The 17596-nt window shown below is 42.2% G+C and overlaps 1 protein-coding gene across 1 annotated transcript in view; it reads right to left on the bottom strand.

The window, feature by feature from the left end:
- CELF1 (CUGBP Elav-like family member 1) overlaps nt 1–13406 on the bottom strand; it is a 71675-nt gene extending 58269 nt beyond the window's left edge. The window contains exon 1 of the mRNA XM_029206933.1: nt 13269–13406. The gene's annotated coding sequence lies outside the window, so the exon portion shown is untranslated. The remainder of the gene's footprint in view (nt 1–13268) is intronic.
- Nucleotides 13407–17596: the final 4190 nt, after the last annotated feature.

Consider the following 17596-nt stretch of genomic DNA (forward strand, 5'->3'; position numbering starts at 1 on the left):
TCCATAGAAATATTGTATCTGGTTTTCATATATTTACTCACCTAAGCTTTCCTGTAGCAGGTCCCAAAGAGTTATTTTTAAGTAGTTTCCCAATCCCATCACCACAATCTATAACCCAAATTAGTTCAGTAAAGAAGTTTGCAAGCTTAAAAAATTGGACTTGTAAATGCATACAGACACTATTAAACAAAAACGGCATATGATAAAAATCATAATGATATAATAAATATGGTGTCTTTTCATGATTATTTCCCATAAACTTTAAATAGGAAGTGCAGAGGACAAGCCCCGAGCATAGTTTTGTCACTTTAGTTTAATATTAGACAATCTAAGAGACTCAGGGCACAGGACATGAGAAGAGGCAAACTCTTGGGTGCTTTATTTGTTTTTACTACTGGTTTACGATTTCCTTGATTTTATTTTTAAATGCATGTCTTGGCCCAGAAAAGCAAGAGAGCAATAGACTGCCAGTAGTATCAGATTCTCCTTTTCTTATTTTCTGGAGCTACAGAAAACAGAGCCAGAATCAGGGTTGTCTAGGAGCCTTCTGATTTTGTCCAGGCAATATACAATATGAGGTTTTAAGATACATGAAGGCTTTTACAGTACAAATCTTAGCCAACTTAATGTCTTTGAATGGAAAGCTGCTTACATTTTATTCCCCAGAAAACTCCTTGGAGCTTTAAAGTACTGATTATTTTCAAAAGACAATGATTTGAAGAAATGGATTCACAGAATTTCAATTTTAAAAGTTTTCTTCCTATTCCTAGTCCTTAGTACTGAACTGTCTCAAAACAAAAAATTAAGTGCCACTCAACATATAGTACTCAACAAATATTTATCAATTACTTACTTTGTGCAAGGGCCCCATATCAGTAAACACTGTGGACTGTAAAAACGTATAACTTCTTCCATGAACAGCCCTTGGGTCAATACTATACACACATTACAGTACACTATGAAGGCATAACACTGTAGGTTTATTTTCTCAACAATTTGACCTCCCATGTAAAACAACGACTTCTAGCTTTTTCTACCCCGCAAATCTATTCCTTCCTAGTAGTATACAAATCCACATTTCTTTTTAATTCCTGTTTTAATATTACAGAGAAATTTTACATTTCTCTGGAATACAGTCTTTCAACTTAACAGAAACCAAATGATCACAAGAAGAAAAAAAAAATCAAATTAGAAGCATTAAACTGTCCTTCTCAGAGCTTCCCTCTCTCCCTCATTAACATTTCTCAAAGAGAAAAACACCACTGTGATGCTCCTATTACAGATCATTCATGAAGTTACTAACTGAGCTGAGACCAGACAGACTCCATCAACTGGGCACACAGCCATTCACCATTACCCTTTGTTTAAAGTCTCAACTGCCGTTCAACCCACATTATTGTGTTCCACTCAAGTCCATCAACTTTTTTTTAAGAGGAAACAATCAGGAAACAAGCAAATGTGCTACTTTAGAAATGAAGAAAGGACCTAATTCACATGCCTCACAAAATTCTTTATAAATGATGGCTCACTTTAAATTTCCTACCTGAAATAGTATTATTACTTTATTATCAGTCTTACATGCCTAAAAATAACTAGTTGTACACAGATAATCATTAGAAACTTGTTTTAAAAAAAAGCCAACCCTCACTCTTGAGCTGGCAAAGCACCAGAGAAAAGCACTTGGTGCACCAAAGGGAGAACACAGATGAATGTCTACACTACAGATGGAGAAGCCAAAACCCCAAGCAGCCTAAGCCCGAGGGTGAGGAGGCTGCTGGGGGAAAACGGCAATCTTCCAAGGAGCCATGATCCCAGGCTTGACTGTTCTAAAATTCAAATCAATTTAAGAAATGTTGGGCAGAGTTCTACACTAAGCATTTTATTAAAAGCTCTTTTGGTTGTAATTAAGAGAACTTCCTCCAAACTAGCTTAAGCAAAAAAAAAAAAAAAAAATGGCATTAATTGAAAAGATACTGGAGTATCTCATGGAACCCAAAGGCAGAAAGTACAACAGAGCCACACCTGCAAAGCCTTTCTGCACCCAGGCTTCTATTCTGCATGTGCTTCTAGACTGCCTCTCTCCAGAGCTACATTTCTCATCAATGCTTCTTTCTGGATAAATGTACTTAATTCTCCCTCCCTGCAGACTGGCCTTCACTGCTTCCACATGTATTAAGCCTGAACTTGGCTGCGCCCCAGCATCTGAGTCTATATGTTTCAAGTTCTCTGAATAGAGGTGATCTGTTTGTTCCCTAAAGACACGATTCTCAGTTCCAATCTCAAATACCTAGAAGAAACTGATGTGCCCAGCTTGGGCCATGGCCCACTGAACTGTTACAAGAAGGGCTAGATCACAGAGTATAATTAGGGTAGGGACTGCATGCCTGACTCCTTAAAAGATATATAATACACTAAATAAGCAATAAGGCAAACTCCATCCTCAAGAAAACCTTAAAATCTCACTGAAATGAAAAAAAAATCTTAACACTAAATAACATCCTATGATACAGTATTAGAATGAATGGACATGAAAAGCTTCATGACAAAGATTAGCTAGGCACTAAATGACAAACAGAAATTGAACCATGAGCAGGGAAGGGCTGAAGAACACAAAATGCAATGCCTGCTCCTCTTGCTCTGGCCATAAATCTAAGAATTATGGACCTAAGGAATACATAGTCTTTTTACCACATAAACAGCTTCCAGTGAAATATCCTAGTTGGAAGCCTGCTATAAGGTTTAAAATGACTATATAACCACAAAGCAGTACTGTTTCAATGTGCAGGAATAACCAGCTCACTGATGAATGTCAGTCATACATTTTCAAGGTGCTTGTCACCACCACCCTGACTTCCTTTCACTCCCTGGACCCCCTAAGACTCTTGATCAGACAGCAGCGTTCAGAATCAGGCAGGCAGCCGGCAGGGACAGCAAAGGTGTTTCTCCCTGGTAATATCCTACCCAACCTAGCATGGTTAAGTTAGCAACATCATGCAGACAACTCATGCAAGAGAGAAACACCAGCTAAGCTATGTAATAGTAGGTGGGGGGGGGGGCGGACTGGAGCAGAAAACAATGTTTCCCACACACAAAAGCTACAAGCACAAAAAAACTGGGAAAAGCCTACAGTAAATTATCTGTACAAAACAGAAACTAGCAAAAACTGAACAGATGTCCAAATAATACTGGGTTAAAAAAGACAGTCTACTCACAGTAGACAATTAGTTACCCCACATTATCACCAAAATATCACACATTCCCACAGACTCTGCAAGAGCTTGCTTCAATCTCACAGGAAACAAAAAGGTAAAAAGAACAATGAGAAAGTGGTGACAGTTTCTAATTTAGTGATTCCTTTGCTAAAAAGTAGCAATGTTATGTAAATGAAAACTACTGACCTATCAAAATTAAAAGTATAACACTATAAAATTAAACGGCTTTAGAACCGAAAATCTTCATTTTGTATAATCCCCAAACTAAAGACATTTCCCAATTTGGGAACATAATTTCAATGGAGTTTCAACATGGCAGGGGAGGGGGGACGGGGGGGGGGGGGGGGGAGGGGGGGGGGCGGGAGTGATTTTAACTCCATTTTGTCAAAGCTGAACATAGCTATGGAGGTCACAAAGTTAGTGAACAGTTCTTTCTAAAGCTACACTCCTAACCTATGAACACATCCCCAAAGTAGCATATTAAAATCAATTAAGTGAGACCTCACTGCAGCCTCTAAACCAGAACTCGCCATTCCTCTTCATATTTGCTGCCAAATGTTTTAAGTGGAGGAACAGAAAAATCAAAACGTTACAATCCATAAGCTGTTCTGAAAGTGAGTCCATTTCTTGTAAAGCGGGGAAAAGGTTGGCTGACTGAGGGTCACATCAGAACTTCACAAAGCTCTAAGAGTTAAAATGCTTTAAATCATTTATTAAGATATTTTATACTCAGTCTCCCCTAACTAGGCTTTCTTATCTCTTGAGCACAAAGTCTAATTTTAATGTAACTTTTATGAATTTCATGTTCTCTGTATAAAAATTTAAAAACAATGGCAAGTATGAAGAAAAAAAGTTGCTCATGCCCCAATGCTCAGAGAAAATTTTGGTATTTATCCTTCTAGCCTGTGAGATAACGTTTTTAGAAGAATTAAAGATTTCCTTAGCAGAAAGAATGTGTTAATAAGTCAATGTGCAGTTTATGATGAATATAAAACATTCTTGAAATTTTTTACAGGTCTGGAACTCAAAGAAGTTAAAAATAAACAAATTTATGCTCATGGCTTCCACAGCATAGCAGAGGTTAAAAAAGTAACTACAGAACACAGGAATTCCCTGGCAGTCCAGTGGTTAAGACTTGGCGCTTTCACTGCAGCGGGCCCGGTTTGATCCCTGGTTGGGGAGCTAATATCCCGCAAGCTGCGTGGTGAGGCCAGAAGAAACCAAAACAAAACAAAAAGAACCCTACAGAACAGCTATGCTGATTAATTCTGTAAGGAAACCAGTACTTCAAGGAGATTCTAAAGCCAATTTCATGACAAGAACAAGTTACAATTACAAAGATCTCATCAAGAAAACTGTCTTTATCAAATTACAAAGCTCAGATAAAGATTCTTGAGACAATATAGTTTACAAAGCAAAAAGCTAAAACTGATTAACTCTTTCATCTACATTACAACTCTACATATTAGAGCCCACCCTCTCTCCAAGCCTAAAACTAGTTACCTATAACTAGGAAGAGACCCAGGTATCCCTACAGCAAATCCAATAATATATTCATCTGTATTTTTCAGTTTCCTATGAACATCGAAGACTCCCTATCAACAAACTCCCACGTGAAGTGTAGACAGTGAAGATGAATCTAGGAAACCACATTACCTGAGCATTCCACAGGGATCAACGAGCTTAAAGGTTCTATGGGAAAGGACACTCTTCATAGCAAAACAATTCAGATGCACGAACTGGACTTCAGGAAACAATCTTATCCCTAAGCCACAATGGACAAAGGAAAATGCAAAATAAAATACACCTAAAAGGGGAAAGGAAAGGAACGCTGACAGTAGCTACTGTCTATGTATGGCACTGCTACTCATTTTAACAGTGTCTCTTATTTGGTTGAACTGCATTACTGACCCATGAGATAAGTAGCAGGCCCATTTTTACGGATGAAAAAAGGAAATAGCATTATCAACACTGTACCTGGCACTATTCAGTGCCTAGCTTAAGTTATCTCAATTAATTCTCACATTACATTCCAAGTTGGTTATCTCCATTTTAAAGATGGGAAAAAAGACTCAGAAATGTTAAGGTCACTCAGTGATATTACCAATTTTTAAGACCAAAGGTTGGAGCTGTCAAACTTACCCTCCCAAGCAATGCTTATAAACCCCAGTCAAGTCACATCATTCTTTCAAACCACAGGTTTCAAAACAATTTTAAGAACTCGAACATCCTAGAATCAACTCTCAATTATGGGAAGACTAATTCTGTAGGTTTTGTTCAAAATTTCTTGTTTTGGAATATAGCCAATATTTAATAATAACTATAAATGGGGTATAACCTTTAAAAAATTGTGAATCACTATGCTGTACACCTGAAACTTATATAATTTTGTGAATCAACTATACCCCAATAAAAAAATTAGCATAAAAATTTTTCTTGTTTCTATTTTACTTGCTCTTTGACCATTTCAGAATGCCACAGCACAGTATGCAGGTAAATACAGGATTATATTAATAGCAACCAACTAGCAGAATCTGTGTAAGTTCCACTCAAAAAGCCTACATAGAAAGTTAATTCTTGTTTCAAACGTATAGTGAGGGGCTTCCCCGGTGGCACAGTGGTTGAGAGTCCGCCTGCCGATGCAGGGGACACGGGTTCGTGGCTAGGCCCGTGAGCCATGGCCGCTGAGCCTGCGTGTCCGGAGTCTGTGCTCCGCAACGGGAGAGGCCACAACAGTGAGAGGCCCGCATACCGCAAAAAAAAAAAAAGTATAGTGAAATACTTGAACTTCCATGATACATTCTACTTTTAATTACCAAAAATAATCAAGAATCAAGGAATAATTCTGGACAAAATAATGGTTCACGTTGTTTGAAAAAGAGGTATACAGGGACTTCCCTGGTGGCGCAGTGGTTAAGAATCCGCCTGCCAATGCAGGGGACACGGGTTCGATCCCTGATCCGGGAAGATCTCACATGCCGCGGAGCAACTACACCTGTGCGCCACAACTACTGAAGCCTGCACGCCACAATGAGAGAAGCCACCTCACCACAACGAGAAGCCCATGCAACCGCAACAGAGAGTAGCTCCCACTCGCCGCAACCAGAGAAAGCCTGCATGCAGCAACGAAAACCCAACGTAGCAAAAAAAAAAAGAAAAAAAGAAAGAAAGAGAGGTATATAAATCCTCCCTAACACTAAAATAAAATCCCATGTGCTAAGTACTGTGAGGCCTGTAATACAGTAAGTCCCCTACGTACGAACCTTCAAGTTGTGAACTTTCAAAGATGCAAACGTGCCCCTGTATGCCAGCTGTTGTACTCTACCACTGTACTCTTCAAGATGCTATACTGAAAGATTAAAAATGTTTTTTGTGTTTGTTTTTTATGCATTGTGTGAAAAGTATTATAAACCTATTACAGTACAGTACTGTATAGCCGATTGTGTTAGCTGGGTACCTAGGGTAACTTTGTTAGACTTACGACCAAACTGGACTTACGAATATGCATGCTCTCAGAATGGAACTCGTTCGTATGTAGGGAATTTACTATACTTGTTTGGGACAAAAGGGTTAACAAAATAAAACTTTCAGTTCATCCCATGTCCCAAGGATTAATATTAAAGTCCCTTTATTACTTACTGGGGAGGAGGAAAATGGGAGTTGGAGGCTAGGTCCAAAAAGCAAAGAGAAGAAAAGTAGACAATCAAGCAGCTCAAAATCAGTTACGAACCTCCAAAAATTAAGTAAGAGCTCACCTTAAGAAGAAAGCCTTGAGGGGCTTCCCTGGTGGCGCAGTAGTTGAGAATCCGCCTGCCAATGCAGGGGACACGGGTTCAATCCCTGGTCCGGGAAGATCCCACATGCCCGAAGCAACTAGGTCTATGTGCCACAACTACTGAGCCTGTGCACCACAACTACTGAGCCCATGTGCTGCAACTACTGAAGCCCACGTGCCTAGAGCCCGTGCTCCCCAAGAGAAGCCCACGCACCACAACGAACAGTAGCCTCCGCTCGCCCCAACTAGAGAAAACCCACGTGCAGCAACAAAGACCCAACACAGCCAAAAGTAAATAAATAAAATAAATAAATTTATAAAAAAGAAAAAGAGAAGAAAGCCTTTCATGCATGAGAATACTCTGAATATACTGAAACAAACTGGGAGGCTTATGATAACCTTCAAAATGCTCTTACCCTCAAAGTATTCGTTATTAATTCTAAGCAGGCCATTAAACGCCAGGTTTATAAACTTTATACAATAAGGAATACCTGGATATCATTCCACCCCTCTAACAAAAAATATATTAATTATACAGCAAAAGCTGTATAATACTCATATATTAATTATACAGCAAAAGCAGAAACTTGCCTATACCTTCTATGTGACACTTCTTCCGTACATAATCTGTATTTTGAAAATGACTAGAAATTATCATTAGATTAGAAATTAGAAATGATGCTGTTAACCGTGATCTGCGTTACTGTTACATACTTTTTTTTTTTTTTTTTTTTGCGGTACGCGGGCCTCTCACTGTTGTGGCCTATCCCGTTGCGGAGCACAGGCTCCGGACACGCAGGCTCAGCGGCCATGGCTCACGCGCCCAGCCGCTCTGCAGCATGTGGGATCTTCCCAGACCAGGGCACGAACCCGCGTCCCCTGCATCAGCAGGCAGACTCAACCACTGCGCCACCAGGGAAGCCCTGTTACATACTTTTAAGCACACTGATACGTTTGAATTTCTCCAGAGATTTGAGCATGTCAGTGGACATTCCCCGGTAATTGGCAATCCGCATGAAGAGCATGAATTCTAACCAATTCAAGAGCCTTTATGGAGCACCAAGAGGGCAAGATACCAAGATGAAAGAGTCATCCCTGACCTCAATAAGGAGAGAAATTCAACCACAAGAAGGAACGAAGTCCTGATATGTGCTACACGTGGACAAACCTTGAAAACACTAAGTTTTTCACTAAGTGAAATACGCCAGACACAAAAGGACAAATATGATTCCAATTACATGAAATATCCAGAATAGGCAAATTCACAGGGACAGACAGCAGACCAGAGGTTACCAGGGGCTAGGAGGAGGGAGCAATGGATGGTTATTACTTAATGGTTACAGAGTTTCTGTTTGGGGTGAAGAAAACTTCAATTTTCCAAACAGAGGAGTGGTGATGACTACACAACACTGTGAACATACTTAATGACACTGAATTGTACTTTTTTTTTTTGTACTCTTAAAAATGGTTAAAATGGGGGAGTTCCTTGGTGGCCTCATGGTTAGGATTCCAGGCTTTCACTGTCGTGGCCTGGGTTCAATCCCTGGTTGGGGGAACTGAGATCCTGCAAGCCGAGCAGCATGGCACAGCCAAACAAACAACAAAAAAAGGGGTTAAAATGACCTTAACCTAAAACTATAAAACTCCTAGAAGCTTAACAGAGTATAGCTTCAGGGCACTGACCAAGCTGTGGTTTCTTGGATAAGGCACCAAAAGCACAGGCACCAAAAGCAGAAACAGACAAATGAGGCTCCATCAAGCTTAAAATTCTGTACATCAAAGGACACAACAGAGTGAAATGGCATGGGAGAAACTATGTGTAAATCATATATATCTACTAAGGGGTTAATATTCAGAATATTTAAAGTACCACAACTCACAAGAACGACAACAACAAAAATCTGATTTTTAAAAATGGGCAAAGGGGGCTTCCCTGGTGGTGCTAAGAATCCGCCTGCCAATGCAGGGGTCACAGGTTCGAGCCCTGGTCCAGGAAGATCCCACATGCCGCTAAGCAACTAAGCTCGTGCGCCACAACTACTGAGCCTGTGCTCTAGAGCCTGCAAGCCACAACTACTGAGCCCACGTGCCACAATTACTGAAGCCCATACACCTAGAGGCCATGCTCCGCAACAAGAGAAGCCACCGCAATGAGAAGCCCGCGCACTGCAACAAAGAGTAGCCCCCGCTCGCCGCAACTAGAGAAAGCCGGCGCACAGCAACAAAGACCCAATGCAGCCCCCCCAAAAAAAAAATTAAAAATGGGCAAAAGACTTCTATAGGCCTTTCTGCAAAGCTGACATACAAATGGCCATCAAGCTTATGAAAAAATGTTCAACATCGTTAGTCAGAGAAATGCAGATCAAAGCCACGAGAGATCACCTCACACCCATTAGGACCATTACTGTTAAAGAAGAAGAAAAGGGAATTCCATGGCGGTCCAGTGGTTAGGACTCCAAGCTTCCACTGCAGGGGGTATGGGTTTGATCCCTGGTTGGGGAACAAAGATCCTGCATGTCACGTGGCGCGGCCAAAAAAAAACAGAAGAAGAAACAAACAAAACGAATGTTGGTGAGGATGCGGAGATATTAGAATCCCTGTGCACTGTTGGTGGTGTTGTGAAATAGTGGGATCATTATGGAAAACAGTATGGAGGTTCCTCAAAAAATTAAAAATAGAACCACCATATGATCCATCAATTCACTTCTGAATATTATCCAAAAGAACTGAAAGAAGGGGGACTTCCTTGGTGGTCCAGCAGTTAAGACTCCACGCTCCCAACGCAGAGGGGCCCAGGTTCGTTCCCTGGTCAGGGAACTAGATCCCACATGCATGCCGCAACTAAAGATCCGCAAACTGCAACTAAGACCTGGAGCAGCCTAATTAAATAAATACTAAAAAAAAAGAATTGAAAGAAGGGTCTCAAAGAGATATCTGCACACCCTTATTCAGAGCAGCACTAGTCACAATGGTCAAAAGGTACAAACAACTTGTGTTCATCAACAGATAAATGAATAAACAAAATGTGGTATATACATACAATAGAATATTATTCAGCCTTTGAAAGGAAAGAAATCCTGTCACATGCTACAACATGGATGAACCTTAAAGATACAGTAAGTGAAATGAGCCAGTCACAAAAAGCCAAATACTGTTGTGAATCCACTCATACCTGAAAGTAGTCAAATTCATAGAAGCAGTAAGTAGAATGGTAGTTATGAAAGGCTGGGGTGGGAGGAAGGAGAAAATGGGAGTTGTTTAATGGGTATAGAGTTTCAGATTTAGAAGATGAAAAGGTTCTGGAGATCTGTTTCCCATTAATATGAATGTACTTAATGCTACAAAACTATACACTCAAAAATAATTAAGATGCTATAAAAAAAATAATAATAATTAAGATGCTAAATTTTAGGTTATGTGTTTTTTACATTAAAAAATGTAAATATTAAAAAAGGGTTAAAATAGAAAATTGTTATATATTTTACCACAATTTTTTAACATTAATAATGCAATATACCAAAAACTGTTTAAGTGCATGGTATGTGAATTATATCTCAATAAAGCTGTTAAAAAAAAAAGGCAGAGGACACAGAGTTTCACCAAATCCAGTGAGCTTCACTCACTGGTTTACAGAGAACAGAGCAATTTGTTGGAAGTACCCAAAGCCTTGAGCAGAGGAGCCTATGCTCTTACCTCCTCCAACTTCTTCACCCTGGCCTCCAGGTGACAGCTCTTCTCTTTCCCTTTCCAAGGCATACCACCACCACCTTGTAACTTCCCAGTTCCTTATTACATCTGGCCTCACAGGAAAATTAAGTTAAAGAAGCTGCAGTGGCAGTCACAGGAGGGGGCATGGAATTCACGACTCACACTCCACGTTTAGCAGCAGAGCCCAAATATTTAAAAAAAAAAAAAAAAATCACACAGTAGACGGATGTACAATAAACGTTAGGTCTCTGCCCTTCCTCTCCTCTTCTTCAAGCCCAGCATGTTTAAAACAGCAAATTCTCTGCTCCCATGCTGGGATATCCACTGGCCTAACTCATATGTGCTGGAGCTTAAACACAGGGCATCATTTAAAATGTGGTTGTCAATGCCTATCACCTACTACTAAACTCAAAAACATATCACAAAACTGTAACTAGGATAAGCATATTTTGTTAAAATAATAAACATTTCTACAGCATATAAAAAGGATAATAAGATAAAGACCACAAATATTAACAATCACCTCTGAGTGGTGGGACTAAAGGTGAGTTTCTCTCTTTTTTCTGGCTTATCTGCATTTTTAATAATGAATCTGTTACTTCTGTAGTAACAAAAATAACTGGAAATCTTCAGAAAAATAAATCATTCTGGCTCAAAATTTCACTACCTCTTATACTACAGACACTTTCACACATTACTGCACTGAAGCTGAATTGGCACCATGTGAAACAGACACGATTTCCTCCATTTTGCAGATGAGAATGAGCTGAGGCTCAAAACAGTGACTCCGTCAAAGTTTTATAGCTAGTAACAGACCAAGGATTACAATTCAGGCCTTCAACTCCAGGCCTGGGGCCCTTTCCATTCCATCACATCTTAAAGGGCAATTTGCATTATTTTTCATGATATTGTATTAAAAAAAAAACAAAACAAAAAAACCCTATGTTGAAACTGTTTTAAGTGCACCTGCTACATAATCTTGGGCAAATAACCTCGGGAGCCTCAGTTTCCTCATCTGAAAAGTGAAGTGGCTGGAAAAGATATTCTATCTCACCAGCTAATCTAGCCTCACCAGCTAATGGATTTTAAGTCTAGATACCATCTGAGGAGAAAATAACCCCGTGGGCAAAAATGAATGGTTGGAGAGAAGTTGAGGCCTATGCTCTGGGCCAAGGGCCATTTTTAATGGAAACAGGTGGTGGACAGTCAAGACGAAAGAACTGCTGGGGAAACCATAAACTTCCAGGTTAAAACAACAGCTGAAAGTTCCTGCTTCGCTTTCCTAACAGCAACGCTTCAATCCTGGCTAACTCATGATTAGAAACCACATACTGTAAGTAAAGCTAGAAGAATATAAAAACACGGGGGGAGGGGAGGGACCTGTAGCAATGGTTTATGCACGCTATGGTAACTGGATGATTTTCCAAGTGGACTCATTAATGTTAAAACAGAAAAAACCCTTGGTGGTTCTCAGAGACGACTCTTCCTCAGCAAGAATTTAAGGAGAAACTGAAAACGTACCACTCTGAGAGATGCCACACTTGTGGAAAAGAGCCAAGCCAACACTTGTGGAAAAGGTGAAAGAATGAAATTAAAACCTCTTCGATCTACAGAGAATCAAAGAAAGCGAAGAGACCTTTCTTAAGGGTGAAGTTCCTGTAAACGATTCATCGGGTACCTGTTACCTCTTACACTGCAGACATTATAAAGCACTCCACACTATCGGACACTATTATACAGCCTTCTCCCTCGAAGGTAATAAAACTGCAGCATTAACTTTGCTGGCGAGAAAAAGATTCCATTTTGCTAAAGCAGGCTCCGACCAAAATCGCACCACCTTCCCCTCAACTATGGGGATGAGCCTAAACCAAGGAGAAGCTACTTAGAGCCAGTGCAACCGTCTTAGAGAATTAAAACAACATCCTGCTCCGAGGACCACAACCAAGACACCAGCGGCTTTAAATCCAAAACCAGGTCCTTAGCGAAAAAAGCTCCTCACCGTGCTCTCCGCGCTCCCGGGTGCGAGAATCCAGCCCCGCTACTAGGCCATAACCGGTGAGCACCTGACGTAGGGGGGAGGGCGAGCCAAGGCCCTAGCGGATGTGGGACGAGGAAAGGGGGGCTCTCGAAGCTCCTGAGGAGAAGCGCAGCCCTCCAGAGGCGGGGGTCCTGAGGACCCCCCCCAAGGGTAAGCACCAAGAACACGTGGGGCGACAGGAGCAGGGAAGGGGTGTCCGGAGCAGGCAGCCTGTGTCTGGCACGGCGGCCGGAAAAAGGAGAACGGAGCCCTCAGAGCCCGGAGAATGAAGGCAAAGGGCGCGGAGAGAGGAGCAAGGCCACGAGGAGGGCGGGTCTCCCTGGGCGCGGGGGGACGCGCCAGGCCGGGGCGGCGGGACGCAGGTATGAGATCGCTGACCTGCCTCCGAGGCGCGGGGAACCAGGAACGGGCGCGCCCAGAGGGCCCTGTGACCCGCGGCCGCCCGGACCGGACCCGCCCCGCGGCGCCTCCCTCCTGCCCCTTTCGCTCCCTCCCTCCCACCCGCGGCCCGTTATCCCGCGGCCGCCGCACTCACCAGCGGCTGCACCTGAGCCCGCCGCTGCCTCAGCTGCTGCCTGCGCCTTCGCAGCCGCCGCCGCCTCCTCACTGCTGAGGCCGAGTCCCGGGGGAGCCTCCGCGTCCCGCCGCCGCCGCTGCCGCCCGAGCAGAACACCCCAAAATGGCGGCACTTCCGGCACCTACCACCGGCGGGGAGGGCCGACGAGGAGGGGGAGGGCGGCTTGAGGGAACGTACCACCGTGGTGCGCCGGCAGCGCCGATCCTAGCGGAGCAATGCTCAGGGGCGGGTCGAGCGCCCGGCGCTGCAGCGCCCCCTCGGGCTGGGGAGTGGAGAAGCAGCTCCGCAGGAGTCCCCGGGACCTCGGGCGGAACCCTCAGCTCAAGGAGCGGCAAGGGCACATCTCTTTGTCTCGGAGCTCTGCTGGAGGAAGACCCCCGGCCTGAGACCCTGAAGTTCTCGGCTCTCCACAGGAGTTCTGGATGAACTAGTGGGCAAGGATCTCTACTTGGCACTGAATATGCGCATAATAAAATATTAGATGAATGAATGAATGAGTGAATGGGATGGTGCTTGGCCAGCGCTGGGCACATGATACACCCTCCTTTCTACCCCAGCAGATAAGCAACAGGATCCAGGCCTTCCTTCTCTGCTGAGATGTGGAATGTGAGTGTATTGCAAGCTTTCAGAGTTAGGGAAATGCTTTCTAGCAGCATGATCAGCTGTGTGAACTCACAACCTTGCAAAAATCCTTGCAGCGCCCGGAAGCTCATAAGGGTTCTGTTAAGAGACTGATGTTCCAGCCCTAACCTGCTTCTCCCCCGATTAAAAAAAAAAAAAAATTCAATAACCCAGGTTAGGTCCCTGAAGATCTCCTTCAGAGTGACCCAGGAATCCCAGGATCTAGGTGGATGCAAACAGTACAGTAGTTCGTTCATTCGTTCGTTTAAAAGGTCATTTATTCCACAAGTTCTACACCTTGTGGGACAGTAAAATGCAGATAGAGAAAGGAAACTTACTTCAGGGACCTTTTGGCCCCAAACATGCAAATAACTCATGGGTTTGCAAATTTCTCTGTAACATCTGGCTTCCCAGATTATACCCAACCTTACCACTAAACAATAAGTGGACTCCCAAGCAGAAGCCTCAAAGGCTTTCCCATGTGTTGGAAGCATCTCTTTCCCCCGTGGGGGGAAAAAAAACACTAACCACAGTGTTTCTGGTACCATATAAATCTGAACAATTAGCCCCTAAATTGTACACTATCATATTCCTTAGTTGTACGGTGTAGTTTATCATTTTATATACATTTGTAATATTGATATATGATCTTGTTCTTGTTAATAGTTTTATGTGTAATTTACTGAAAACATCTTACATTTATAGACCATTATAGCTTATAGAATGTTGTCACATACATTACCACAATTAATTTTATATTTGTCTCCCAGCTGCTGTAGATGGTAGAAACCTTTTTTTTTTTTTTTTTTTTTTTTTCCGTACGCGGGCCTTTCACCGCTGCGGCCTCTTCAGTTGCGGAGCACAGGCTCCGGACGCGCAGGCTCAGCGACCATGGCCCACGGGCCTAGCCGCTCCACAGCATGTGGGATCTTCCCGGACCAGGGCACGAACCCGTGTCCCCTGCATCGGCAGGCGAACTCTCAACCACTATTCCACCAGGGAAGCCCTGGTAGAAACCTTTTAAGCAGAGAATCTGTCCCGTTCTTTTTTGTGCCATAGAATCATCCAGATATCCATGTGGTTCACCTCCTCACCTCCTTCAGGTCTTGACTTAAATGTCACCTTCTCAGTTGGGCCTTCCCTGACCACCCTATTTAAAGTTACACACACATACACCTGTGTTTCCAGTCCCTCTTTGCCACTTTGTTTCTATCCAAAGCACTTATCACCATCTAACATAGTATATTTTGTACTTCATATTTCACATATTTTATTTGTAGTCTTCTCACACCAGAAGGTAAACTCTATGGGGATAGGGATCTTGTCTGTTTTATATCCTCCGGGCCTAAAATAATACCATGTAGGTGCTCAATAAATACTGGGGTTTTTTTGAATTTGATTTCCATATATTATGAAATGATTACCACAATAAGTTTAATTAACATCCATTATCTCATACAGATACTTTTTTTCCTTGTGATGAGAATCTCAAGATCTACTCTGTTAACAACTTTCAAATATATCGTAAAGCTATGTTAACTATTGTCATCATGTCGTACATTACATCCCTAGTATTTATCTTATAAGTTTGTACCTTTTGACTACCTTCATCCAACTCCCCAATTCATCAATAAATATTGTTGAATTAATGAATAGACATATCTTGGTGCTGAGTATGAAAAAAGAGAATGAATTGTTTAGCATCCAGAAACTTCCTGCAACCTACCATGAGCTAAATGAGAGCGGGGACCACACCTGTCTTCTTATCCTCTTGTCTCTCCAATGCTTTTCACAGTGTCCAGCTCAACAGATATTTCTCAAAGGGCGACCAGTAACCTTCCCGATTTTACCTGCCCCTTGACTTAGGGCCACTCCTTGCAGGGCGCTAGTGTCATTCTTGCATTTAGTTACCAAGGAAGGCCAGAGTCCATTACCCCAGAGTCGGGTGGAAGAACAATTACATGAAGAACACAGATTCTTCTAACTTCAAAGGGCTTCCCAATATAGACAAAACACTAAACAGTCCAAATACAAAAAAGCCTGATGTGAGATATAAACGAGCATGAAAAGCTTCCTGCTTCATTTTTTGCCTTCCAAATTGATTAAGATTTGTTTTTAAGAACGTTAACAAGGGCTCAGAGAAGCAAGCCTTTTCCAAGTGCTGGTGGGAGTAAAATTCAGATAGTCTGTTTGGAGGAATTTGAAAGTTTACATATCTTTCTAGGAGTTTTTCTTAAGAAAATAATCAGGATAAGAGCAGAGATGTACTAGTACTTCCCTGGTGGTCCAGTGGTTAAGACTTGGATGCTCCCAATGCAGGGGCATGTGTTCCAACCCAGATCAGGGAACTAAGATCCCACACACCACACCATGCAGCAAAAAAAAAAAAAAGCAGAGATGTACTGATGTATTATGGATCATAACATTGTTGGAATAGCATAAAATCTGATAAAAAAGTATATACTTGATATACTTTATCAAGTATATCAAATACTTGATAAAGTATATGATATAGCCATAGCCTAGAATATTATATATTTTTTCAAATAATGATACAGAAAAATATTTAATTGTGGGCGAATATTCATGACACATGCTTAGTGAATAAAGCAGGTAACAAATTAACAGGTACAGAACAATCCCATTTTTGTTAGAGAATGTGTTCGTTGAAAGGGACAAAACCCAGAAAGAATATTAAAATATTAACAGTGCATCCTCATCATCACTCGGTATTATCAGTCCTTTAATCTTAGTCATTCTGGTAGAAGTGGAGTGATACTTTACTGTGGTTTAAATTTCTGTTTTCAGACTTCCCTGGTGGCGCAGTGGTTAAGAATCCGCCTGCCAATGCAGGGGACACGGGTTTGAGCCCGGGTCCGGGAAAATCCCACATGCCGCGGCGCAACTAAGCCCATGCGCCACAACTACTGAGCCTGTGCTCTAGAGCCCGCGAGCCACAACTACTAAAGCTCCTGCACCTAGAGCTCCTGCTCCACAACAAGAGAAGCCACCGCAATGAGAAGCCTGTGCACCGCAATGAAGAGTAGCCCCCGCTCACCGCAACTACAGAAAGCCGGAGTGCAGCCACAAAGACCCAAAGCAGCCAAAAATAAATAAATAAATAAACTTATATTAAAAAATTGTAGGGGCTTCCCTGGTGGCGCAGTGGTTGAGAGTCCGCCTGCCGATGCAGGGCACGCGGGTTCGCGCCCCGGTCTGGGAAGATCTCACATGCTGCGAAGCGGCTGGGCCCGTGAGCCAGGGCCGCTGAGCCTGCGCGTCCGGAGCCTGTGCTCCGCAACGGGAGAGGCCACAACAGTGAGAGGCCCGCGTACCGCAAAAAAAAAAAAAAAAAAAAAAAAAAAGAAAACTGGAAGAAAAAACAAATGTATTTGAGGTGGTAGGATTATGCTACTTTCCTGTATTTTCCAGTTGTTATGAATATGTATTACTTTTATAAGGAGATAAACCTTTTTAAAAAGCACAAGATGCACGTTTCAGAGTACTATTTAAATATAAATAATCAGCATTACAACTATTCCTCTCGCCTATTTGCAGGTTGTGGGTTTTATATTTAAGTTTATCATAATATGTTTAATATTAATATATTTTCATAAATAGTGTAGATAACATTGATATATTTCACTCCACACACGCACACACAC

The sequence above is a fragment of the Monodon monoceros genome, unplaced genomic scaffold (assembly GCF_005190385.1).
Source record: "Monodon monoceros isolate NGI ecotype Baffin Bay Population unplaced genomic scaffold, NGI_Narwhal_1 Super_Scaffold_7, whole genome shotgun sequence".
Lineage (NCBI taxonomy): Eukaryota > Metazoa > Chordata > Mammalia > Artiodactyla > Monodontidae > Monodon > Monodon monoceros.